The sequence below is a fragment of the Coregonus clupeaformis genome, chromosome 6 (assembly GCF_020615455.1).
Source record: "Coregonus clupeaformis isolate EN_2021a chromosome 6, ASM2061545v1, whole genome shotgun sequence".
NCBI lineage: Eukaryota > Metazoa > Chordata > Actinopteri > Salmoniformes > Salmonidae > Coregonus > Coregonus clupeaformis.
Window position 1 is genome coordinate 22,610,402 of NC_059197.1, and position 26,188 is coordinate 22,636,589.

Here is a 26,188-nt window from a genome sequence, read left to right on the forward strand (position 1 = left end):
GCAGTCCCTTAGGTGAAAAAAGTTTGAACCCCCCCCACTATACAAAATTACATTGGTTTCCTTACCCTGTAAGCAGTCTATTGACAAGGTATGACAGCAACCCATGCATTGGTTTTGTTGGCTACTGTTTCAAATGCTAACTTTTTAGCATTTATGGCACAAATCAGCACAAAGGGTGGCTATTTGAAGAATCTCAAATATAAAATATATTTTGATTTGTTTAACACTTTTTTGGTTACTACATGATTCCATATGTGTTATTTCATAGTTTTGATGTTGTCACTATTATTCTACAATGTAGAAAATAGTTTTTTTTTTAACTTTTAACTGGTACTGTATATACACGTTTTAATATACTTTCCTTGATTATTTTCCCCTAACCCTACCATCCCTCCCCTAACTGGAGTAAACTAATGGACAATTCTTAGGCTTCTACTTCCAGCTTATACATACTATATACATTTTACAGACGCAGTATATTTTATAATAGTTACTTTTTGTTTTTAGTCCCATCCTTCAGCTCCACTCAAACCCTCCCACACCATCCAGTTTTTTTCTATTTACCATATATTTTTCAACTGTGCTGTGATGTTTCACAAAAGTTCTGAACCTTTCTATTCTCATAGATTCTACATATTGTAAATTAAAGGTAAACATTTTTGCTAAGAGTATTATTATATTATTAAATCGATTGACTATGACTTTTTTAAATCACCCAGCAGTGCTATTTGCAGGTAAATGTTGCAATTCTTCAGCCAGTCCTGAACTTGTGACCAAAAATGAGCTATATATGGACAGTACCAAAACAAATAATCTAATGATTCTGTTTCTTCGCAGCAAAATCTGCAGAGCTGGGATGGTTATATATATAACATTCTATTGGTTGCAGAATTGTGTATAATAATTTACATTGAAAAACTCTAAAATGTTGAATCCAGCATTGTTTGTGTATCAGTTCATAAACCATGTGCCATGGAATCGGTACATCGAAAATCTCTTCCCAACTATTTTGCAATCTATATGGAACAGCTGTCAATTTTTTGGTCCTTAAATGAAACTGGTATAACTTTGTTATTTATCACAATTTTCTTTAGCCAATTTTGGTCTTTAATGCAGGGCCGACAGACAAGTTCCTTACTTTCTCCCCCTTCCACTTGCCTCTTCCATTTTTGCAGTAATGCTGCAATTAGTTGGTTGTAATTTTGAGTAGAGTAGATATTTCCATATATTCTTGTTAGCTGCGTGTGACATAACTCCACCAGTCCTATTCATGATATAATTTACAAAGATGAGGTTATAATCTGAATAAAAGGGAAAAAGGCTATTCTTGAAGATGCGGTTAGACATTCTTACTAATCTGCTAGAGAACCAGTTCGGATTTAAGTATAACTTTTGTATGATTGAAGCCTTTACTGAGTTTATGGTTGTTTGTGGGGGAAAGGGGTTGAGTGTGTATGAGTGTTTGTGTATCCCACAACTGTTGCTAGGGTGTAAAGATGTTAGGGACAATATAGGAGGAAACACAATAATTGTTTGCTAAAATAATAATTGCTTGCCAAAAATGTAATTTTTGTCATGGCAATCCTGGTTAAAGGTAAAAATCATTTGCATGAACTGCCTACATTATTACGAATATTATTTGTTAATTATGGAAATTAAGATAAGCAGGATTTTTAAAATATATATATTTTTAATAGCTATATATAATGCAAATCGAGATGAGGGCAATGGAAATGCTTTTGGCGGTTGATCTGCTTCTGTTCTGTGAGTGGCACTGTGTGCTCTTTTCGAAGGATGGGTCCCAGTCTCTCGGGGGCCCTGGGATCCAGGGGGACAGGGGTGGTCTGCCGGTCACTGGGATGACAACCCAGCTTGTAATGGGGAGGGGTTTTAGTGGGGGGCAAATATTTTTCTCCATGGTCAAAGACATTTAAAAGGGGTGATGATATTAATTCATAGTAATTTTGATCCGAATGCGCAAATTGTCCAAACAGATCTTCAAGGTAGATGGATGATTTTAAATATGTAATTGGACCATAAACAGATATGGCTCATTAACCTATACGTTCCAAATAATGTTGATCCACGCTTCTTTGAAATGTATATAATAATTGATCAACCCTACAAAAAATACAAGACGATTATTATGGTGGGAGATTAAAATACGGTTTTAAATACAGTGGTTTGTGAAAGTATTCACCCCCCTTGGCATTTTTCCTATTTTATTGCCTTACAACCTGGAATTAAAATGGATTTTTGGGGGGTTTGTATCATTTGATTTACACAACATGCCTACCACTTTGAAGAAGCAAAATATTTTTTGCAAAAAAACAGAAAACTTGAGCGTGCATAACTATTCACCCCCCCCCAAAGTCAATACTTTGTAGAGCCAACTTTTGCAGCAATTACAGCTGCAAGTCTCTTGGGGTATGTCTCTATAAGCTTGGCACATCTAGCCACTGGGAATTTATTTTGCCCATTCTTCAAGGCAAAACTGCTACAGCTCCTTCAAGTTGGATGGGTTCCATTGGTGTACAGCAATCTTTAAGTCATACCACAAATTCTCAGTTGGATTAAGGTCTGGGCTTTGACTAGGCCATTCCAAGACATTTAAATGTTTCCCCTTAAACCACTTGAGTGTTGCTTTATTAGTATGCTTAGGGTCATTGTCCTGCTGGAAGGTGAACTTCTGTCCCAGTCTCAAATCTCTGGAAGACTGAAACAGGTTTCCCTCAAGAATTTCCCTGTATTTAGCACCATCCATCATTCCTTGAATTCTGACCAGTTTCCCAGTCCCTGCCGATTTAAAAAACATCCCCACAGCATGTTGCTGCTGATGATGCTGCCACCACCATGCTTCACTGTAGGGATGGTGTTCTCAGGGTGATGAGAGGTGTTGGGTTTGCGCCAGACATTTTCCTTGATGGCCAAAAAGCTCAATTTTAGTCTCATCTGACCAGAGTACCTACTTCCATATGTTTGGGGAGTCTCCCACATGCCTTTTGGTGAACACCAAACGTGTTTGCTTATTTCATGTGACACTTAGATTGCACACAGGTGGACTTTATTTAACTAATTATGTGACTTCTGAAGGTAATTGGTTACACAAGATCTTATTTAGGGGCTTCATAGCAAAGGGGGTGAATACATACAGTGGGGAAAAAAAGTATTTAGTCAGCCACCAATTGTGCAAGTTCTCCCACTTAAAAAGATGAGAGGCCTGTAATTTTCATCATAGGTACACGTCAACTATGACAGACAAAATGAGAATTTTTTTTCTCCAGAAAATCACATTGTAGGATTTTTAATGAATTTATTTGCAAATTATGGTGGAAAATAAGTATTTGGTCAATAACAAAAGTTTCTCAATACTTTGTTATATACCCTTTGTTGGCAATGACACAGGTCAAATGTTTTCTGTAAGTCTTCACAAGGTTTTCACACACTGTTGCTGGTATTTTGGCCCATTCCTCCATGCAGATCTCCTCTATAGCAGTGATGTTTTGGGGCTGTCGCTGGGCAACACGGACTTTCAACTCCCTCCAAAGATTTTCTATGGGGTTGAGATCTGGAGACTGGCTAGGCCACTCCAGGACCTTGAAATGCTTCTTACGAAGCCACTCCTTCGTTGCCCGGGCGGTGTGTTTGGGATCATTGTCATGCTGAAAGACCCAGCCACGTTTAATCTTCAATGCCCTTGCTGATGGAAGGAGGTTTTCACTCAAAATTTCACGATACATGGCCCCATTCATTCTTTCCTTTACATGGATCAGTCGTCCTGGTCCCTTTGCAGAAAAACAGCCCCAAAGCATGATGTTTCCACCCCCCATGCTTCACAGTAGGTATGGTGTTCTTTGGATGCAACTCAGCATTCTTTGTCCTCCAAACACGACGAGTTGAGTTTTTACCAAAAAGTTCTATTTTGGTTTCATCTGACCATATGACATTCTCCCAATCCTCTTCTGGATCATCCAAATGCACTCTAGCAAACTTCAGACGGGCCTGGACATGTACTGGCTTAAGCAGGGGGACACGTCTGGCACTGCAGGATTTGAGTCCCTGGCGGCGTAGTGTGTTACTGATGGTAGGCTTTGTTACTTTGGTCCCAGCTCTCTGCAGGTCATTCACTAGGTCCCCCCGTGTGGTTCTGGGATTTTTGCTCACCGTTCTTGTGATCATTTTGACCCCACGGGATGAGATCTTGCGTGGAGCCCAAGATCGAGGGAGATTATCAGTGGTCTTGTATGTCTTCCATTTCCTAATAATTGCTCCCACAGTTGATTTCTTCAAACCAAGCTGCTTACCTATTGCAGATTCAGTCTTCCCAGCCTGGTGCAGGTCTACAATTTTGTTTCTGGTGTCCTTTGACAGCTCTTTGGTCTTGGCCATAGTGGAGTTTGGAGTGTGACTGTTTGAGGTTGTGGACAGGTGACTTTTATACTGATAACAAGTTCAAACAGGTGCCATTAATACAGGTAACGAGTGGAGGACAGAGGAGCCTCTTAAAGAAGAAGTTACAGGTCTGTGAGAGCCAGAAATCTTGCTTGTTTGTAGGTGACCAAATACTTATTTTCCACCATAATTTGCAAATAAATTCATTAAAAATCCTACAATGTGATTTTCTGGATTTATTTTTCTCAATTTGTCTGTCATAGTTGACGTGTACCTATGATGAAAATTACAGGCCTCTCATCTTTTTAAGTGGGAGAACTTGCACAATTGGTGGCTGACTAAATACTTTTTTCCCCCACTGTATGTATATGTATATATATATATATATATATATACATACATACACCGATAACCGTCACTTTTTAATCATTACCTCATCAGTCTCATTCTGAACGTCGCATAATCCTTGAACCTGCAAGAACCCTAACCTTAATTATGAGTCAGCAATTCACAAATTGGATTAATTATTTATTTACTAGCTAACACAATACATACATACTTAATACATGAGAAAAGTCCCTAGTGGACTAACAGCATTACTGCTTGGTTATCAAAAAGGGAGGGGTCAATAGAAGGAGGGAGAGAGGGACAAAGAGAGTCAAACTTATCGTACATACATTTGGAAACTATGCTCACGGTAATCAGAATACTTAGCACCCTAACCACCGCCCGTTTGGGTAAGAAATGCAATGTATTTACGTGTAGAATGTATTCTCCCTCGTCTCTCTGTTTAAACCAATCAATCCTATGAGGAAGGTGCCGATGGGTGTAAGGCTCTGGTTTTCCACCGGAGGTCACAAAGTCCTTTGCAGAGCTTCTCTGGTTGTGAAGTGGTTGTTAGAGCTCATACTTCAGATGTACCAACGGTTGTCTGAGATGGGATTGTCCTCGCCACCTCGTGTCTTTAGTCAAAGTTCTAGACTACTTTACATGCCAGCTGCAGACTGGTAATGCTACGGTCTAGTGAGTTTCTTCTTCTTGTGTAGAGATTGAGAGTTTCAGAGTTTCTCACCATTTCAAACGTGTGGACTAACGTCTCACGTTTCCTGGTCTTAGAGTTTCAACCATTTGCAACATTCAGTTCGCGCTGTATGTCGGCTGGTCTATCTGGTCTAACCATTTTAAGCTGTGTAGCCACAGCTCCACGCTTCCTGGTCTAAATGTAAATGTAGTTACCAAGACTTTTATCCTCGGGTAAAAAGGGGGCGTTCCATCACGCCAACACAATGTCTGTGCTCACTTGGGCATGGTTACTGACTGGGCAAAAGTTCTAATGAGAAAACAATTATCATTAGAAGGCTAAAATCACATTGCTATCTTAACCAAAATACTCTCATACTTAATAATATATTTATACAACATTTAGATGTACAGTTATTTCTTGATACCATCCTGAAGATCTCGTACAATGCTGTGTACTACTCCCTTAACAGAACAGCGCAAACTGGCTCTAACCAGAAAATAACGGAGTGGGAGGCCCCGGTGCACAACTGAGCAAGAGGACAAATACATTAGAGTGTCTAGTTTGAGAAACAGACGCCTCACAGGTCCTCAACTGGCAGCTTCATTAAATAGTACCCGCAAAACACCAGTCTCAACGTCAACAGTGAAGAGGCGACTCCGGGATGCTCACCTTCTAGGCAGAGTTGCAAAGAAAAAGCCATATCTCAGACTGGCCAAGAAAAAGAAAAGATTAAGATGGGCAAAAGAACACAGACACTGGACTTTTTCTTTGCAACTCTGCCTAGGTCAGCATCCCGGAGTCGCCTCTTCACTGCTGACGTTGAGACTGGTGTTTTGCGGGTACTATTTAATGAAGCTGCCAGTTGAGGACCTGTGAGGCGTCTGTTCTGTGAAGGGAGTAGTACACAGCATTGTACGAGATCTTCAGTTACTTGGCAATTTCTCGCATGGAATAGCCTTCATTTCTCAGAACAAGAATAGACTGACGAGTTTCAGAAGAAAGTTCTCTGTTTCTGGCCATTTTGAGCCTGTAATCGAACCCACAATTGCTGATGCTCCAGATACTCAACTAGTCTCAAGGCCAGTTTTATTGCTTCTTTAATCAGCACAACATTTTTCAGCTGTGCTAACATAATTGCAAAAGGGTTTTCTAATGATCAATTAGCCTTTTAAAATTAAAAACTAGCAAACGCAACGCGCCATTGGAACACAGGACTGATGGTTGCTGATAATGGGCCTCTGTACGCCTATGTAGATATTCCATTAAAAATCAACATTAACAATGTCTACACTGTATTTCTGATCAATTTGATGTTATTTTAAATGGACAAAAAAAAAAGTTTTCCTTTCGAAAACAAGGACATTTCTAAGGGACCCCAAACTTTTGAACGGTAGTGTTCATACACAGTACCAGTCAAAAGTTTGACACACCTACTCTTTGAAGAGTTTTTCTTGATTTTTACTATTTTCTACATTGTAGAATAATAGTGAAGACATCAAAACTATGAAATAACACAAATGGAATCATGTAGTAACCAAAAAAGTGTTAAACAAATCAAAATATATTTTATATTTGAGATTCTTCAAATAGCCATCTTTGTCTTGATGACAGCTATGCACATTATTGGCATTCTCTCAACCAACTTCATGAGGTAGTCACCTGGAATGCATTTCAATTAACAGGAGTGCCATCTAAAACGTTAATTTGTGGAATTTCTTTCCTTCTTAATGCGTTTGAGCCAATCAGTTGTGTTGTGACAAGGTAGGGGGGTATACAGAAAATAGCCCTATTTGGTAAAAGAACAAGTCCATATTATGGCAAAAACAGCTCAAATAAGCAAAGACAAACGACAGTCCATCATTACTTTAAGACATGTAGGTTAGTCAATCCGGACAATTTCAAGAACTTTGAAAGTTTATTCAAGTGCAGTCGCAAAAACCATCAAGCACTATGATGAAACTGGCTCTCATGAGGACCGCCACAGGAAAGGAAGACCCAGAGTTACCTCTGCTGCAGAGGATAAGTTCATTAGTTACCAGCCTCAGAAATTGCAGCCCAAATAAATGTTTCACAGAGTTCAAGTCACAGACACATCTCAACATCAACTGTTCAGAGGGGACTGTGTGAATCAGGCCTTCATGGTCGAATTGCTGCAAAGAAACCACTATTAAAGGACACCAATAAGAAGGAGAGACCTGCTTGGGCCAAGAAACACGAGCAATGGACATTAGACAGGTGGAAATTTGTCCTTTGGTCTGGAGTCCAAATTTGAGATTTTTGGTTCCAACCGCCGTGTCTTTGTGAGAGGCAGTGTGGGTGAACGGATGATCTCCACATGTGTATTTCCCACCGTAAAGCATGGAGGAGGAGGTGTGATGGTGTGGGGGTGCTTTGCTGGTGACACTGTCTGTGATTTATTTAGAATTCAAGGCACACTTAACCAGCATGGCTACCACAGCATTCTGCAGCGATACGCCATCCCATCTAGTTTGGGCTTATTGGGACTATCATTTATTTTTCAACAGGACAATGACCCAACACACCTACAGGCTGTGTAAGGGCTATTTTACCAAGAAGGAGAGTGATGGAGTGCTGCATTAGATGACCTGGCCTCCACAATCCCCCGACCTCAACCCAATTGAGATGGTTTGGGATGAGTCGGACCGCAGAATGAAGGAAAAGCAGCCAACAAGTGCTCCATATGTGGGAACTCCTTCAAGACTGTTGGAAAAGCATTCCAGGTGAAGCTGGTTGAGAGAATGCCAACAGTGTGCAAAGCTGTCATCAAGGCAAAGGGTAGCTATTTGATATAAATATATTTTGATTTGTTTAACACTTATGTTTACTACATGATTCCATATGTGTTATTTCATAGTGTTGATGTCTTCACTATTATTCTACAATGTAATAGTAAAAATAAAGAAAAACCTTTGAATGAGTAAGTGTGTCCAAACTTTTGACTGGTAGTGTATATATTCCAGTCATACTTTCTCAAAAGCTTTTTCAAAGTCAGCTATGAATACCAGGCCTGGTTTCCCAAATTTCTCATAGTATTTTATTGTTTCCAGTACTGGTCTTATATTATCTCCAATGTGTTGTCCATGTAAAAAACCTGTCTGATTAGGATTAATAATATCCAACAATATCTTTAATTATTTTCCCGTATTTAAAGGCTTTAATTGCATCAAGAAGTTCCTCCTCTGTAATTTGGCATTCACATGAGTCTCTGTACAGCTGTTAATTTTACATTATTAATAGGAAAAAACTCCTTACAGCTTAGTGGAGATGGTGGAGACTGACTCGTTGTTGGGATGGGATTGGCATGGGTGGTCCATGGGTGGCTTTTGACAATTTCTTTGGATTCTTCATGTATTATTCTGTAGCTAGGTTTCCATCCAATTGATTACAGATTTTCATGTGAATATTCAAAAATCTGCATAAAGAAAATATGCACATTTTCCCACCAGTGGTGTGTTTCCACCAAACTGATGAGATTATTATGGATAAGAGCGAGAATATTTGTATTTGTCAAATGGCAGTCAAGCATCGATCATTATCATGTCACCAGAATAAGACCCTCAATATTTATTGGAAAGGAGCGTCAAGCTCATCACTTTCACCACCCTGTGAAGTTCATTTTAACTTATTTCATCTGTAACCTCAAACTGCATGGTTTCCCAAGTCCACACCATATCATTGCATGACTCCAAATTTACTTCGATATGATGGTTATTACAGTGCATTCGGAAAGTATTCAGACCCCTTCTCCACATTTTGTTACGTTACAGCCTTATTCTAAAATGTATTAAATAAAATGTTTCCCTCATCGATCTACACACATTATCCCATAATGACAAAGAAAAAACTGGTTTTTAGACATTTTTGCAAAAGTATTAAAAATAAACGGAAATATCACATTTACATAAGTATTCAGACCCTTTACTCAGTACTTTGTTGAAGCACCTTTGGCAGCGATTACAGCCTTGAGTCTTCTTGGGTATGACACTACAAGCTTGGCACATCTGTATTTGGGGAGTTTCTCCCATTCTTCTCTGCAGATCCTCTCAAGCTCTGTCAGGTTGGATGGGGAGCATCGCTGCACAGCTATTTTCAGGTCTCTCCAGAGATGTTTGATCGGGTTCAAGTCCAGGCTCTGGCTGGGCCACTCAAGGAGATTCAGAGACTTGTCCCGAAGCCACTCCTGCGCTGTCTTGGCTGTGTGCTCAGACCAGAGAATCTTGTTTCTCATAGTCTGAGTCCTTTAGGTGTCTTTTGGCAAACTCTAAGCGGGCTGTCATGTGCCTTTTACTGAGGAGTGGCGTCCGTCTGGCCACTACCATAAGGGCCTGATTGGTAGAGTGCTGCAGAGATGGTTGTCCTTCTGGAAGGTTCTCCCATCTCCACAGAGGAACTCTAGAGCTCTGTCAGAGTGACCATTGGGTTCTTGGTCACCTTCCTGACCAAGGCCCTTCTCCCCTGATTGCTCAGTTTGGCCTGGCGGCCAGCTCTAGGAAGAGTCTTGGTGGTTTCAAACTTCTTCCATTTAAGAATGATGGAGGCCACTGTGTTCTTGGGGACCTTCAATGATGCAGAAATATTTTGGTACCCTTCCCCAGATCTGTGCCTCGACACAGTCCTGTCTCGGCGCTCTACGGACAATTCCTTCAACCTCATGGCTTGGTTTTTGCTCTGACATGCACTGTCAACTGTGCGACCTTATATAGACAGGTGTGTGCCTTTCCAAATTATGTCCAATCAATTGAATTGACCACAGGTGGACTCCAAAAAAGTTGTAGAAACATCTCAAGGATAATCAATGGAAACAGGATGCACCTGAGCGCAATTTCAAGTCTCATAGCAAAGGGTCTGAATACTTTTGTAAATAAGGTATGTTTTTTTATTTGTAATACATTTGCAAACATTTCTAAAAACCCTTTTTTGCTTTGTTATTATGGGGTATTGTGTGTAGAAAAAATGAGGGAAAAATGTATTGAATCCATTTTAGAATAAGGCTGTAACGTAACAAAATGTGGAAAACGTCAAGGGGTCTGAATACTTTGCGAATGCACTGTATATCAATATCTGCACATAAAGGCGTTTCCAATTATGCAATTTCTCGCATAATTAATTTTCCCGACACAAAGAGATCCCACCATATTGAACAAACAAATTCTGTCAGCATTTATAAAATTGTACCGAAACGTAATGTTTCCATCACAGCTGTCATGATTATTATAATTTTTTATATACGGTATGACTTTATTCGCATAAAAACTGTGGATGGAAATGTGGTTATTGTTGTTATTTTAGGTTGACTATAAATCCATTACACAATTTCTGATACATCATGTCCTACTTTTATTTTCCAGCATAAGTAAAAGCAGGAAATGTATCACCTACGCCTCTATGCCATTAATTCCAATTAGACTGGTTTGGATTTCTCCCTGACCAAGATGGCTGCCATTTTCTCCCATTATGGAATTGAGGGTTTATAACATAGCTCCTCTAGTAAGGTAATAGGATCTAAATATAGTCAACATGTTGTCATTACATACACAACTGATATATCTCATAACCTTCAAACGCCACAACATTCATTCACATCCTAACTTTCTCACTCATCTAAAACCGAGTTCAATACAGAGCACAACACAAGAATGACGACGATGGTAACACTTTGAGATGGTATTTTAAACATACCTGTAACAAAACACCACGCGTCTCCTCTCTATCTTCTCCGAGTCGCAGTGTGCCGCGCAGTTCACAACTGTTGAGGTTTTCGGCAGCAATGACTTGGATTTTCAGCCTCGCACTACGAAGCCCAGTTCGCGCTGCTTCAGTGAAAATAAAACAAATCTGCGATTCGTCAGTGAACATGTCCTACAGAAGAGACAGCGGGATAGAACCCGTAGCCTCGTATGCTCTGCACCCAACGCTGTGAGCGTGCAAAACCTGGCTGTGGTCATATGCGCAGGCAAGGTAAATAAATGATTCCTGAAATTGTTAAAGTCCTAGTGCCCTCAACTGTCCTTGTACATCAGAGAACAGGTTTCAATCGCTCTTCCACTCCTAACAAAGAAACAAAAGTATGTTTACTATGTCATGGGTGATTTATGAGAAGAAAGATATTTGCTATTGGCAAACAGAAAGCAGCCTTGTCAACTATTTCATCAGTGGATTTCAGTAGTATAGGTTGTGCACACACACAAACCCATGTTGCAACCTGGACTCAAGGGTAGACGTAATATAGTAAATGTAAATCCGGGACAAGCCAATTAATATAATATGTTACATTTCGTATGGTGTGTATTAATTTGTGGATGTCCATCTACCATTTTGTATGATATGTTACGCTTTACAATTTGTATGATATGTTACGAATTCCAATTCGTACAATATGTTACCAATTTGCAAAATGTATGAAACTGTGTATGTTAAGAATTCAAATTTGTTGTGGCTAATGCTAACGTTAGCTAGATGGCTAAAGTCAGCTAGGCTAGGGGGGGACAGTGTTTCCCAAACTCGGTCCTGGGGGCACCCAAGGGGTGCATGTTTTGGTTTTTGCCCTAACACTACACAGCCGATTAAAATACTCAACTAATCATCAAGCTTTGATTATTTGAATCAGCTGTGTAGTACTAGGGCAAAAACCAAAGTTGGGTTAAAGGGTTAATGTTTGGGTTAGGGGAAGGGTTAGCTAACATGCTAAGCAGTTGCAAAGTAGCTAAAAAGTAGTAAGTAGTTGCAAAGCTGCTAAAATTGTAAAGTTGTCCATGGTGAGATTCAAACATGGAACCTTTGGGTTGATAGACGTTCACGTTATACACCCACACATTCACCCTGACCACCCACCCTACTTTCATTTTTGCCTTCTGTCTTATATAACCATACCAAATGTAACACATCATACTAATTTGAGTGTCCATGGTTTACATTTACTATGTTATGTCTATTCTGAGACCAGGCTGCATAAACACACACACACAAGCCACACATACATACTGTACATACACATGGTCAACACTGCTGTTCTACTGTAAATACTATTTATTATAAACTGGGTGGTTCGAGCCCTGAATGCTGATTTGCTGAAAGCCGTGGTATATTAGACCGTATACCACGGGTATGACAAAACATGTATTTTTACTGCTCTAATTACGTTGGCACCTGTTCATAATAGCAATAAGGCACCTTGGGTGTTTGTTGTATATTGCCAATATTCCACGGCTAAGGGCTGTTTCCAGGCATTCCACGTTGCGCCGTGCCTAAGAACAGCCCTTAGCCGTGGTATATTGGCCATATACATTTTAGTCATTTAGCAGACGCTCTTATCCAGAGCGACTTACAGTTAGTGAATGTATACGTTTTTTTTTTGTTTTTTTTTTCATACTGGCCCCCCGTTGGAAACGAACCCACATCCCTGCCGGCCAAACCCTCCCCTACCTTGGACGACGCTGGACCAATTGTGCGCCGCCCATGGGTCTCCCGGTTGCGACAGAGCCTGGACTCGAACCAGGATCTCTCTACTGCGTGCCACTACCCACTTCATATTTGTAAATACAGTGCAAATACAGTCCATTATTACTATGCATACTACTTCTTCTATTATACTGAACAAAAATATAAACACAACATGTAAGGTGTTGGTCCCATCTTTTATGAGCTGAAATAAAAGGTCACAGACATTTTCCATACGCACAAAAGCTTATTTCTCTGAAATGTTGTGCACAAATTTGTTTACATACCTGTTAGTGAGCATTTCTCATTTGCCAAGATATGCCACACCTGTCAGGTGGATGGATTATCAAGAAACTGATTAAACAGCATGATCATTACACAGGTGCACCCTGTGCTGAGGACAATAAAAGGCCACTCTAAAATGTGCAGTTTTGTCACACAACACAATGCCACAGATGTCTCAAGTTTTGAGGGAGAATGCAATTGGCATACTGACTGCAGGAAGGTACACCAGTGCTGTTGCCAGAGAATTGAATGTCCATTTCTCTACCATAAGCTGCCTCCAACGTCGTTTTAGAGAATTTGGCAGTACGTCCAACCGGCCTCACAACCGCAGACCATGTGTAACCACGTCAGCCCAGGACCTCCACATCCAGCTTCTTCACATGAGGTATAGTCTGAGACCAGCCATGTGGACAGCTGAAGAAACTGAGGAGTAGTTCTGTCTGTAATAAAGCCCTTTTGTGGGGAAGAACTCATTCTGATTGGCTGGGTCTTGCTCCTTAGTGGGTGGGCCAGTCTCCCAAGTGGGTGGGCCTATGCCCTCGCAGGCCCACCAATGGCTGCGCCCCTGCCCAGTCATGTGAAATCCATAGATTAGGGCCTAATGAATTTATTTCAAATGACTCATTTCCTTATAGAAACTGTAACTCAGTAAAATCATTGAAATTGTTGCAGCTTGCATTTATATTTTGGTTCAGTTTACTTCTACTACTTGTTATTTTTGACTTTACTCTTTTATTGTTGTTATTGATATTGATTAATGTACTGCATTGTTGAGAGAGCTAGCACATAAGCATTTCACTGCACCTTTTATACCTGCTTTAAACTGTGTATTCAGGCCCCTTCCTTTTTTCCACATTTTGTTACGTTACAGCCTTATTTTAAAATTGATTAAATAAATAAAAATCCTCATCAATCTACACACAATACCCCATAATGACGAAGCGAAAACCGCTTTTTAGACATTTTTGCACATTTATTAAAAATAAAAAACGAAAATACTTTGTTGAAGCACCTTTGGCAGCGATTACAGCCTCGAGTCTTCTTGAGTATGACGCTACAAGCTTGGCACACCTGTATTTGGGGAGTTTCTCCCATTCTTCTCTGCAGATCCTCTCAAGCTCTGTCAAGTTAGATGGGGAGCGTCGCTGCACAGCTATTTTCAGGTCTCCAGAGATGTTCGATCGGGTTCAAGTCCAGGCTCTGGCTGGGCCACTCAAGGACGTTCAGAGACTTGTCCCGAAGCCACTCCTGCGTTGTCTTGGCTGTGTGCTTAGGGTCATTGTCCTGTTGGAAGGTGAACCTTCGCTCCAGTCTGAGGTCCTGAGCGCTCCCCATCCAACCTGACAGAGCTTGAGAGGATCTCAAACCCGTGAAGCAAGCTTCCAGAAAATTGGAACAGAAATGGCGCTCCACCAAACTGGAAGTCTTCCGACTAGCTTGGAAAGACAGTACCGTGCAATATCGAAGAGCCCTCACTGCTGCTCGATCATCCTATTTTTCCAACCTAATTGAGGAGAATAAGAACAATCCCCCCCCAAAATGTATACTATCGCAAAGCTAACTAAAAAGCAGCATTCCCCAAGAGAGGATGGCGTTCACTTCAGCAGTGATGAATTCATGAACTTCTTCAATGAAAAGATCATGATCATTAGAAAGCAAATTACAGACTCCTCTTTGAATCTGCGTATTTCTCCAAAACTCAGTATCCTGAGTCTGCACAGAACTGCCAGGACCTAGGATCAATGGAGACACTCAAGTTTTTTTCTTGACACATTCATGGTCCTCTGTAGCTCAGCTGGTAGAGCACGGCGCTTGTAACGCCAGGGTAGTGGGTTCGATCCCCGGGACCACCCATACACAAAAATGTATGCACGCATGACTGTAAGTCGCTTTGGATAAAAGCATCTGCTAAATGGCATATTATTATTATTATGAAAATAGTCATGGCCTCTAAACCTTCAAGCTGCATACTGGACCCTATTTCAACTAAACTACTGAAAGAGCTACTTCCTGTGCTTGGCCCTCCTATGTTGAACATAATAAATGGCTCCCTATCCACCGGATGTGTACCAAACTCACTAAAAGTGGCAGTAATAAAGCCTCTCTTGAATAAGCCAAACCAATTTTTTAAAACTATCGGCCTATATCGAATCTCCCATTCCTCTCAAAGATTTTAGAAAAAGCTGTTGCGCAGCAACTCTCACTGCCTTCCTGAAGACAAATAATGTATACGAAAAGCTTCAGTCTGGTTTTAGACCCCATCATAGTATTGAGACTGCACTAGTGAAGGTGGTAAATTACCTTTTAATGGCATCTGTCCTCGTGCTCCTAGACCTTAGTGCTGCTTTTGACACCATCGATCACCAAATTATTTTGGAGAGATTGGAAACCCTAATTGGTCTACACGGACAAGTTCTTGCCTGGTTTAGATCTTATCTGTCGGAAAGATATCAGTTAGTCTCTGTGGATGGTTTGTCCTCTGACAAATCAATTTTATGTTTCGGCGCTCCTCAAGGTTCCGTTTTAGGACCACTATTGTTTTCACTATCTAGTCATTCGGAAACATAATGTCAACTTTCACTGCTATGCGGGCGACACACAGCTGTACATTTCGATGAAACATGGTGAAGCCACAAAATTGCCTACCCTGGAAGCCTGTGTTTCAGACATAAGGAAGTGGATGGCGGCAATTGTTTTACTTTTAAACTCTGACAAAACAGAGATGCTAGTTCTAGGTCCCAAGAAACAAAGAGATCTGCTGTTGGATCTGACAATTAATCTTGATGGTTGTACAGTCGTCTCAAATAAAACTGTGAGGGCCTTCGGCGTTACTCTGGACCCTGATCTCTCTTTTGACTAACATATCAAGAATATTTAAAGGACAGCTTTATTCCATCTTCGTAACATTGCAAAAAATCTGAAACTTTTTGTCCAAAAATTATGCAGAAAAGCTAATCCATGCTTTTGTCACTTCTAGATTAGACTACTGCAATGCTCTACTCCGGCTACCAGGATAAATAACTAAAAAACTTTAGTTAGTGCTAAACACAGCTGCTAGAATCTTGACTAGAACCAAAACATTTGATCCTAATAGCTGACCTAACAACAGCAGTCAAGCACCCAAGCTAATTGGCTAACGTTGGATAGCTTGCTAGCTACTTCCAGACACAAATGAGGGAACAGCTCACTCTGACCATTTTACTCGCCCTTTTGAAATGTATACTTGCATAGTGGAGTCTTTTGTTAAGACATGTAGCTAGCTAGCTAAACAATGAACCATAATCCCAACTCATGACGTTACTACTCTGCATGAATCTGCAGGTAGCTAACCAACCAGGTTCAATGTTAGCTAGCTAACACTAGGCTATAACTAGCAAAGCAAATGGCTCTGAGATACAAATAATATTACTACACAGATCATACACGTAATGTTAGCTAACGAGCCAGCCAGCTAACATTAGCTAGCTAGCTAACAGTACACTTTAACTTAAAATGAAAACGACTTTCTGACAAAATTAGAAACGTGACATATCTGAAAATGTAGCTCGCTACAGTGCCTTGCAAAAGTATTCATCCTCCTTAGCGTTTTTCCTATTTTGTTGCATTACAACCTGTAATTTAAATGGATTTTGGGGGGGATTTCATGTAATGAACATACACAAAATAGTCCAAATTGGTGAAGTGAAATGAAAAAAATAACTTGTTTCAAAAAATTCTAAAAAATAAATAACGGAAAAGTGGTACGTGCATATGTATTCACCCCCTTTGCTAAGAAGCCCCTAAATAAGATCTGGTGCAACCAATTACCTTCAGAAGTCACAATTAGTTAAATAAAGTCCACCTGTGTGCAATCTAAGTCTCACATTTTATCAGATGATCTCAGTATATATAACCTGTTCTAAAAGGCCCCAGAGTCTGCAACACCACTAAGCAAGGGGCACCATGAAGACCAAGGAGCTCTCCAAACAGGTCAGGGACAAAGTTGTGGAGAAGTACAGATCAGGGTTGGGTTATTTAAAAAAAAAATTACATTTACGTCATTTAGCAGACGCTCTTATCCAGAGCGACTTACAGTTAGTGAGTGCATACATTATTTATTTTTTCATACTGGACCCCCGTTGGAATCGAACCCACAACCCTGGCGTTGCAAACGCCATGCTCTACCAACTGAGCTACATCCCTGCCGGCCATTCCCTCCCCTACCCTGGACGACGCTGGGCCAATTGTGCGCCGCCCCATGGGTCTCCCGGTCGCGGCCGGCTACGACAGAGCCTGGATTCGAACCAGGATCTCTAGTGGCACAGCTAGCACTGCGATGCAGTGCCTTAGACCACTGCGCCACACGGGAGATATTATATTTTTATCCGAAACTTTAAACATCCCACGGAGCACCATTAAATCCATTATAAAAAAATGGAAAGAATATGGCACCACAACAAACCTGCAAAGAGAGGGCCGCTCACCAAAACTCACGGACCAGGCAAGGAGGGCATTAATCAGAGAGGCAACAAAGAGACCAACGATAACCCTGAAGGAGCTGCAAAGCTCCACAGCGAATATTGGAGTATCTGTCCATAGGACCACTTTAAGCTGTACACTCCACAGAGCTAGGCTTTACGGAAGAGTGGCCAGAAAAAAGCCATTGCTTAAAGAAAAAAATAAGCAAACACGTTTGGTGTTTGCCAAAAGCCATTTGGGAGACTCCCCAAACATATGGAAGAAGGTACTCTGGTCAGATGAGACTAAAATTGAGCTTTTTGGCCATCAAGGAAAACACTATGTCTGGCGCAAACCCAACACCTCTCATCACCCCGAGAACACCATCCCCACAGTGAAGCATGGTGGTGGCAGCATCATGCTGTGGGGATGTTTTTCATCGGCAGGGACAGGGAAAATGGTCAGAATTGAAGGAATGATGGATGGCGCTAAATACAGGGAAATTCTTGAGGGAAACCTGTTTTGGGGGGGGTGAATAGTTATGCAGCTCAAGTTTTCTGTTTTTTTGTCTTATTTCTTGTTTATTTCACACAAAAAAATAGTTTGCATCTTCAAAGTGGTAGGCATGTTGTGTAAATCAAATGAAACAAACCCCCAAAAAAATCGATTTTAATTCCAGGTTATAAGGCAACAAAATAGGAAAAATGCCAAGGGGGGTGAATACTTTCGCAAGCCACTGTAGACTATCTTACCCGTATACATGGATGGACGCTTCTACCCCTCTCACGGATGTCATGGTTGCCCTTAGTTTGAAGATGTAATCCAGAGACAGGTGTTTTCTCCATCTCCTTAGCTATCATACTCTAATTCCACTGATTTCAAAAGCTGCGTTAGACAGGATTAGCTACACATACTGACCAGCTCAAATAGACAGAAGCTTGCTACATGGCAGACCAATCCGAACTCATCTCTCGGCATGTCCAGCCCACTCATTATCTCAGCCAATCATGGCTAGCGGGAAGGTTGCTGTCTTTTTCTGTGGCTAAACCAACTAGGCTCGTAATTTTAACAATTTTATTCGTATTTACAGATGGCATACAAGTTTGTTATTTAAGCACATGAAAGTTCACATGTTCCAGAAGGCATTTCTGCCAAAAAACGCATTTTGATAAAAATAAAAACGTTTATGTTCAAATGGCTCTCCTGTGGAATAGTGACGCGCAGCATACATCTAGTTTCCTGAAATGAGTCACATATTACTCCAGTTCTAACCTCGCTACACTGGCTTCCTGTTAAGGCTAGGGCTGATTTCAAGGTTTTAGTGCTAATCTACAAAGCATTACATGGGCTTGCTCCTACCTACAGTGGGGAGAACAAGTATTTGATACACTGCCGATTTTGCAGGTTTTCCTACTTACAAAGCATGTAGAGGTCTGTCATTTTTATCATAGGTACACTTCAACTGTGAGAGACGGAATCTAAAACAAAAATCCAGAAAATCACATTGTATGATTTTTAAGTAATTAATTTGCATTTTATTGCATGACATAAGTATTTGATACATCAGAAAAGCAGAACTTAATATTTGGTACAGAAACCTTTGTTTGCAATTACAGAGATCATACGTTTCCTGTAGGTCTTGACCAGGTTTGCACACACTGCAGCAGGGATTTTGGCCCACTCCTCTATACAGACCTTCTCCAGATCCTTCAGGTTTCGGGGCTGTCGCTGGGCAATACGGACTTTCAGCTCCCTCCAAAGATTTTCTATTGGGTTCAGGTCTGGAGACTGGCTAGGCCACTCCAGGACCTTGAGATGCTTCTTACGGAGCCACTCCTTAGTTGCCCTTGCTGTGTGTTTCGGGTCGTTGTCATGCTGGAAGACCCAGCCACGACCCATCTTCAATGTTCTTACTGATGGAAGGAGGTTGTTGGCCAAGATCTCGCGATACATGGCCCCATCCATCCTCCCCTCAATACGGTGCAGTCGTCCTGTCCCCTTTGCAGAAAAGCATCCCCAAAGAATGATGTTTCCACCTCCATGCTTCACGGTTGGGATGGTGTTCTTGGGGTTGACCTCATCCTTCTTCTTCCTCCAAACACGGCGAGTGGAGTTTAGACCAAAAAGCTCTATTTTTGTCTCATCAGACCACATGACCTTCTCCCATTCCTCCTCTGGATCATCCAGATGGTCATTGGCAAACTTCAGACGGGCCTGGACATGCGCTGGCTTGAGCAGGGGGACCTTGCGTGCGCTGCAGGATTTTATTCCATGACGGCGTAGTGTGTTACTAATGGTTTTCTTTGAGACTGTGGTCCCAGCTCTCTTCAGGTCATTGACCAGGTCCTGCCGTGTAGTTCTGGGCTGATCCCTCACCTTCCTCATGATCATTGATGCCCCACGAGGTGAGATCTTGCATGGAGCCCCAGACCAAGGGTGATTGACCGTCATCTTGAACTTCTTCCATTTTCTAATAATTGCACCAACAGTTGTTGCCTTCTAACCAAGCTGCTTGCCTATTGTCCTGTAGCCCATCCCAGCCTTGTGCAGGTCTACAATTTTATCCCTGATGTCCTTACACAGCTCTCTGGTCTTGGCCATTGTGGAGAGGTTGGAGTCTGTTTGATTGAGTGTTTGGACAGGTGTCTTTTACACAGATAACGAGTTCAAACAGGTTAATATAGGTAATGAGTGGAGAACAGGAGGGCTTCTAAAGAAAAACTAACAGGTCTGTGAGAGCCGTAATTCTTACTGGTTGGTAGGTGATCAAATACTTATGTCATGCAATAAAATGCAAATTAATTACTTAAAAATCATACAATGTGATTTTCTGGATTTTTGTTTTAGATTCCGTCTCTCACAGTTGAAGTGTACCTATGATAAAAAATTATAGACCTCTACATGCTTTGTAAGTAGGAAAACCTGCAAAATCGGCAGTGTATCAAATACTTGTTCTCCCCACTGTATCTCTCCGATTTGGTACTGCCGTACATACCTACACGTACGCTACGGTCACAAGACGCAGGCCTCCTTATTGTCCCTAGAATTTCTAAGCAAACAGCTGGAGGCAAGTCTTTCTCCTATAGAGCTACATTTTTATGGAATGGTCTGCCTATCCATGTGAGGGACGCAGACTCGGTCACGTCTTTACTGAAGACTCATCTCTTTAGTAGGTCCTATGATTGAGTGTAGTCTGGCCCAGGGGTGCGAAGGTGAATGGCAATGCACTGGAGCGATGAACCGCCCTTGCGGTCTCTGCCTGGCCGGCTCCCCTCTCTCCACTGGGATTCTCTGCCTCTGACCCTATTACGGGGCTGAGTCACTGGCTTACTAGTGCTCTTCCATGCCGTCCCTAGAAGGGGTGCATCACTTGAGTGGGTTGAGTCACAGACGCGATCTGCCTGTCCGGTTTTGCGCCCCCTCGGGCGCGTGCGGTGGGGGAGATCTTCATGGGCTATACTCAGCCTTGTCTCAGGGTAGTAAGTTGGTGGTTTGTTGATATCCCTCTAGTGGTGTGGGGGCTGTGCTTTGGCAAAGTGGGTGGGGTTATATCCTGCCTGGTTGACCCTGTCCGGGGGTATCGTCGGACGGGGCCACAGTGTTCCCCGACCCCCCGTCTCAGCCTCCAGTATCTATGCTGCAATAGTCTATGTGCCGGGGGGATAGGGTCAGTCTGTTATATCTGGTGTAATTCTCCTGTCTTATTTGGTGTCCTGTGTGAATTTAAGTAAAGTGCCTTGCGAAAGTATTCAGACCCCTTTACTTTTTGTTATGTTACAGCCTTAATCTAAAATTGATTAAATAAATACAAATCCTCAGCAATCTACACACAATACCCGATAATGACAAAGCGAAAACAGGTTTTTAGAAATGTTTAGAAATGTATTAAAAATAAAAAACAGAAATACCTTATTTCCATAAGTATTCAGACCCTTTGCTATGAGACTGGAAATTGAGCTCCGGTGCATCCTGTTTCCATTGATCATCCTTGAGATGTTTCTACAACTTGATTGGAGTCCACCTGTGGTAAATTCAATTGATTGGACATCATTTGGAAAGGCACACACCTGTCTATATAAGGTCCCTCAGTTGACATTACATGTCAGAGCAAAAACCAAGCCATGAGGTCAAAGGAATTGTCCGTCGAGCTCCGAGACAGGATTGTGTCGAGGCACAGATCTGGGGAAGGGTACCAAAAAATGTCTGCATCATTGAAGGTCCCCAAGAACACAGTGGCCTCCATCATTCTTAAATGGAAGAAGTTTGGAACCACCAAGACTCTTCCTAGAGCTGGCCGCCTGGCCAAACTGAATAATCGGGGGAGAAGGGCCTTGGTCAGGGAGGTGACCAAGAACCCGATGGTCACACTGACAGAACTCTAGAGTTCCTCTGTGGCGATAGGAGAACCTTCCAGAAGGACAACCATCTCTGCAGCACTCCACCAATTAGGCCTTTATGGTAGAGTGGCCAGGCGGAAGCAACTCCTCAGTAAAAGGCACATGACAGCCCACTTGGAGTTTGCTAAAAGGCACCTAAAGACTCTCAGACCATGAGAAACAAGATTATCTGGTCTGATGAAACCAAGATTAAACTCTTTGGCCTGAATGCCAAGCATCACGTCTGGAGGAAACCTGGAATTATCCCTACAGTGAAGCATGGTGGTGGCAGCATCACACTGTGGGGATGTTTTTCAGTGGCAGGGACTGGGAGACTAGTCAGGAATGAGGCAAAGATGAACGGAGCAAAGTACAGAGAGATCCTTGATGAAAACCTGCTCCAGAGCGCTCAGGACCTCAGACTGGGGCGAAGGTTGACCTTCCAACAGGACAACGACTCTAAGCACACAGCCAAGACAACGCAGGAGTGGCTTCGGGACAAGTCTCTGAATGTCCTTGAGTGGCCCAGCCAGAGCCCGGACTTGAACCCGATCAAACATTTCTGGAGAGACCTTAAAATAGCTGTGCAGCAATGCTCCCCATCCAACCTGACAGAGCTTGAGAGGAGCTGCAGAGAAGAATGGGAGAAACTCCCCAAATACAGGTGTGCCAAGCTTTTAGCGTCATACCCAAGAAGACTCGAGGCTGTAATCGCTGCCAAAGGTGCTTCAACAAAGTACTGAGTAAAGGGTCTGAATACTTATGTAAATGTGATATTTCCGTTATTTTATTTTTAACATGTTTTTGGTCTGTCATTATAGGGTATTGTGTGTAGGTTGATGAGGATTTTCTTGTTGCTAATTTATACATTTTAGAATAAGGCTGTAACTTTGGTCTGAATACTTTCCAAAAGCACTGTGTGCTCCCTGTAATTCTCTCTCTCCCTCCCCTCCCGGAGGATCTGAGCTCTAGGACCATGCCTCAGGACTACCTGGCCTGATGACTCCTTGGTGTCCCTAGTCCACCTGGTCGTGCTGCTGCTCCAGTTTCAACTGTTCTGCCTGCGGCAATGGAACCCTGACCTGTTCACGAGACGTGCTACCTTGTCCCGGACCTGCTGTTTTTGACTCTCTCTCTCTCTGTACCGCACCTGCTGTCTCGACTTCTGAATTACCCTGCTGGTCATCTATGAACGTTTGAACATCTTGAAGAACAATCTGTCCTTAATGGTCATGTACTATCTCCACAGGCCACCCCTCAGAGCCTGGTTCCTCTCTAGGTTTCTTCCTAGGTTACTGCCTCTCTAGGGAGTTTTTCCTAGCCACTGTGCTTCTACATCTGCATTGCTTGCTGATGTAAAAAGGGCTTTATAAGTCAATTTGATTGATTGATCTGCAGAGAAGAATGGGAGAAACCCCCCAAATACAGGAGTGCCAAGCTTGTAGTAGCATACCCGAGAAGACTCGATGCTGTAATCGCTGCCAAAGGTGCTTCAACAAAGTACTGAGTAAAGGGTCTGAATACTTATGTAAATGTAATATTTCAGTTTGTATTTCAATAAATTTGCACACATTTCGAAAAACCTGTTTTTGCTTTGTCATTATGGAGTATTGTGTGTAGATTAATGAGGGGAAAAAACAATTAAATAAATTTTTGAATAAGGCTGTAACGTAACAAAATGTGGAAAAAGTCAAGGGGTCTGAATACTTTCCGAATGCACTATATATGAACTTAAAGTCAGTGATGTCTATAAGGTCATTATATAATGAATTTACAAACAAATTCTCAACGTACCTTGTAAAATAAAGATTAACACACCCAACACAGGTCATATACTAATGACATCATCTGTGTGTACCTATTACCAACAATAAGGCCTAAGAGACCAAACGTATTTTGCTTAATGTAAATTGCCTTAAAAACCCCTGCTCTTTCCATGACATTGACTGACCAGGTGATTCCAGGTGAAAGCTATGAATCCTTATTGATGTCACTTGTTAAATCGACTTCAATCACTGTAGATGAAAGGGAGGAGACAGGTTAAATAAGGATTTTTAAGCCTTGAGACAATTGAGACATGGATTGTGAATGTGTGGGGGCTGTGATTGAAGCGCCTATGATAGTAGATGCCAGGTGCACCGGTTTGTGTGTGTCAAGAACTGCAACGGCGCTGGGTTTTTCACGCTCAACAGTTTCCCGTGTGTATCAAGAATGTCCATCACCCAAAGGACATCCAGCTAACTTGACACAACTGTGGGAAGCATTGGAGTCAACATGGGCCAGCATCCCTGTGGAACGCTTTCCACACCTTGTAGAGTCCATGCCCCAACCAATTGAGGCTGTTCTTAGGGCAAAGGGGGGGGCAACGCAATATCAGGAAGGTGTTCCTAATGTTTGGTATACTCAGTGTATATGCAGACAGAAAGTGATACTTTTTTGCAAAGCCAGAAAGGAATTTGAACATGAGCGCAAAGGCCAATGTGTTGTGATGACATGCGTCATTCTCTGTCAGTATCTCTCCAGAGTTTGGTCATTGGGTGGTGGAGTTATCTTAACACTAGACTCATGACTGACCTTCCTGGTAGTTGAAAAATACTTTGTTATATACTGTAAATGGAAATAATCCCATTTAGCAACTTGTGGAAGGGATTTCAATTTAACATCTTCATTTCATATAGGCCTACAGTACTATATGGTCAGACTTTTCCATAACCCACTATATACCAATTGTATACCAATTATATGAACTGTATGAATCTGACTAGATAGGTTTACGATAATATATATAAATACTCTAAATAAATACTTTTTCCTTACCTGATAAATTATCTAGCCCCAATCATGGTGTCTGGCTCTCTATCCAACACTCACACCTTGTGTCCAGTAGTTGAAACTACACCTCTGCAGTTCAGACAGAAGGTCAGACAGAAGATCCATTTTAGTTTGTAAATACAAAAATAACACAAACACATACATAAGCACGTTTGAGATTTTTATTATATCAAAATACAAAAATTAGAGAGGAAAATATTACATTGGACTAAGCGTTGGAAAGTGACATATGATGGACATGAACGCAACACTGCTTTCCACCTCTCATGGACATGCCATGGATCATCATAGAACATGCTGTATGTCTATGTCAAACCGCTCATGAGCCAATGTTACAAAAAATGTGCCAATGCCTTTTTTAATAAACGTATGTCACTTTGTCTTGAGCCTATGCCACAGGTCATAAGCTTTTGTCACCTTTCATCTAGAAGCCACTGGTGGTATTAGGCCAGTGCGTTTCTGCTTTTTCTTCAGGGTTTATTCTGAAGAACAAAGTTCCATGGCAGTTGAACATGAAGTGAGTAACACGTGATCCCAGGCAATATTGAATTCCCTGGACAGCAGAGGCAAAAGAGAAAATCAACACAGACTAGTATCTTACATAAGGCTTTGGTACAGCACCATACAGTAGATGAGTTAATTGCTCACATAAAAGTTAAGTGGAAAATAATTCCTGATGTCAATCAAAAAGAACTGAGTGATGATGCTCCAAATTATCAGCAGGTTATTATTCTAAAATAGACAAAAAAGTAAAAGGTATTTTATGTTTTTGCTTTGGAATATTTACATATGAACAGTCTGATATCCATCAGTTGTTTCAGTTAAAAAGGCATATTGAAACAGATTATGCGCATTAGACATCAACATAAAATATAGAATGTAAACGTGTGATGTACAGCACACGCACACGGCTCAATGGATGAAAATATGCTATGACATGACTACATATTCTTCCTTTAAGCACTACTGGTTTGCTTGAGGACGAGGAGCATTAGTTAAAACAGTCAAAGATGTAGCGCTTATTGTACAGTAATAATACATTCTATTTCCTCAGTGCTGGTACACATGGAAAAACAGATAACATAGAAAATACTACATATTCCATTTTCTGTCTGATCACAACCAGGTTGAACGTTTATGACTGATTGCTGAATAGGATTTTTTGTATTGTCTCTACATGCAAGATAAATATAGTTAAATCAAATTTGCTCTAAGTATAATCCTACAAGCTCCTGCACTAAATGCCTTTAAGCAGAAAAACACAAAACAAAAGTCGATCTAACAGTACAGGATCTTAATTTGATTGCACTGTTGCAGGATAACTTTCCTGCAATGCAGGATATTTCAGAATTGTAGTGTATTTGAGGTTTAAAAAGGCTTCTGA

The 26,188-nt window shown here is 41.4% G+C and overlaps 1 protein-coding gene across 1 annotated transcript in view; it reads right to left on the bottom strand.

The window, feature by feature from the left end:
• The window catches only part of LOC121567991 (rho GTPase-activating protein 32-like), a 47,837-nt gene extending 36,448 nt beyond the window's left edge, over positions 1-11,389 (bottom strand). The window contains exon 1 of the mRNA XM_041878446.2: positions 11,117-11,389. The gene's annotated coding sequence lies outside the window, so the exon portion shown is untranslated. The remainder of the gene's footprint in view (positions 1-11,116) is intronic.
• Between the last annotated feature and the right edge of the window lie 14,799 nt (positions 11,390-26,188).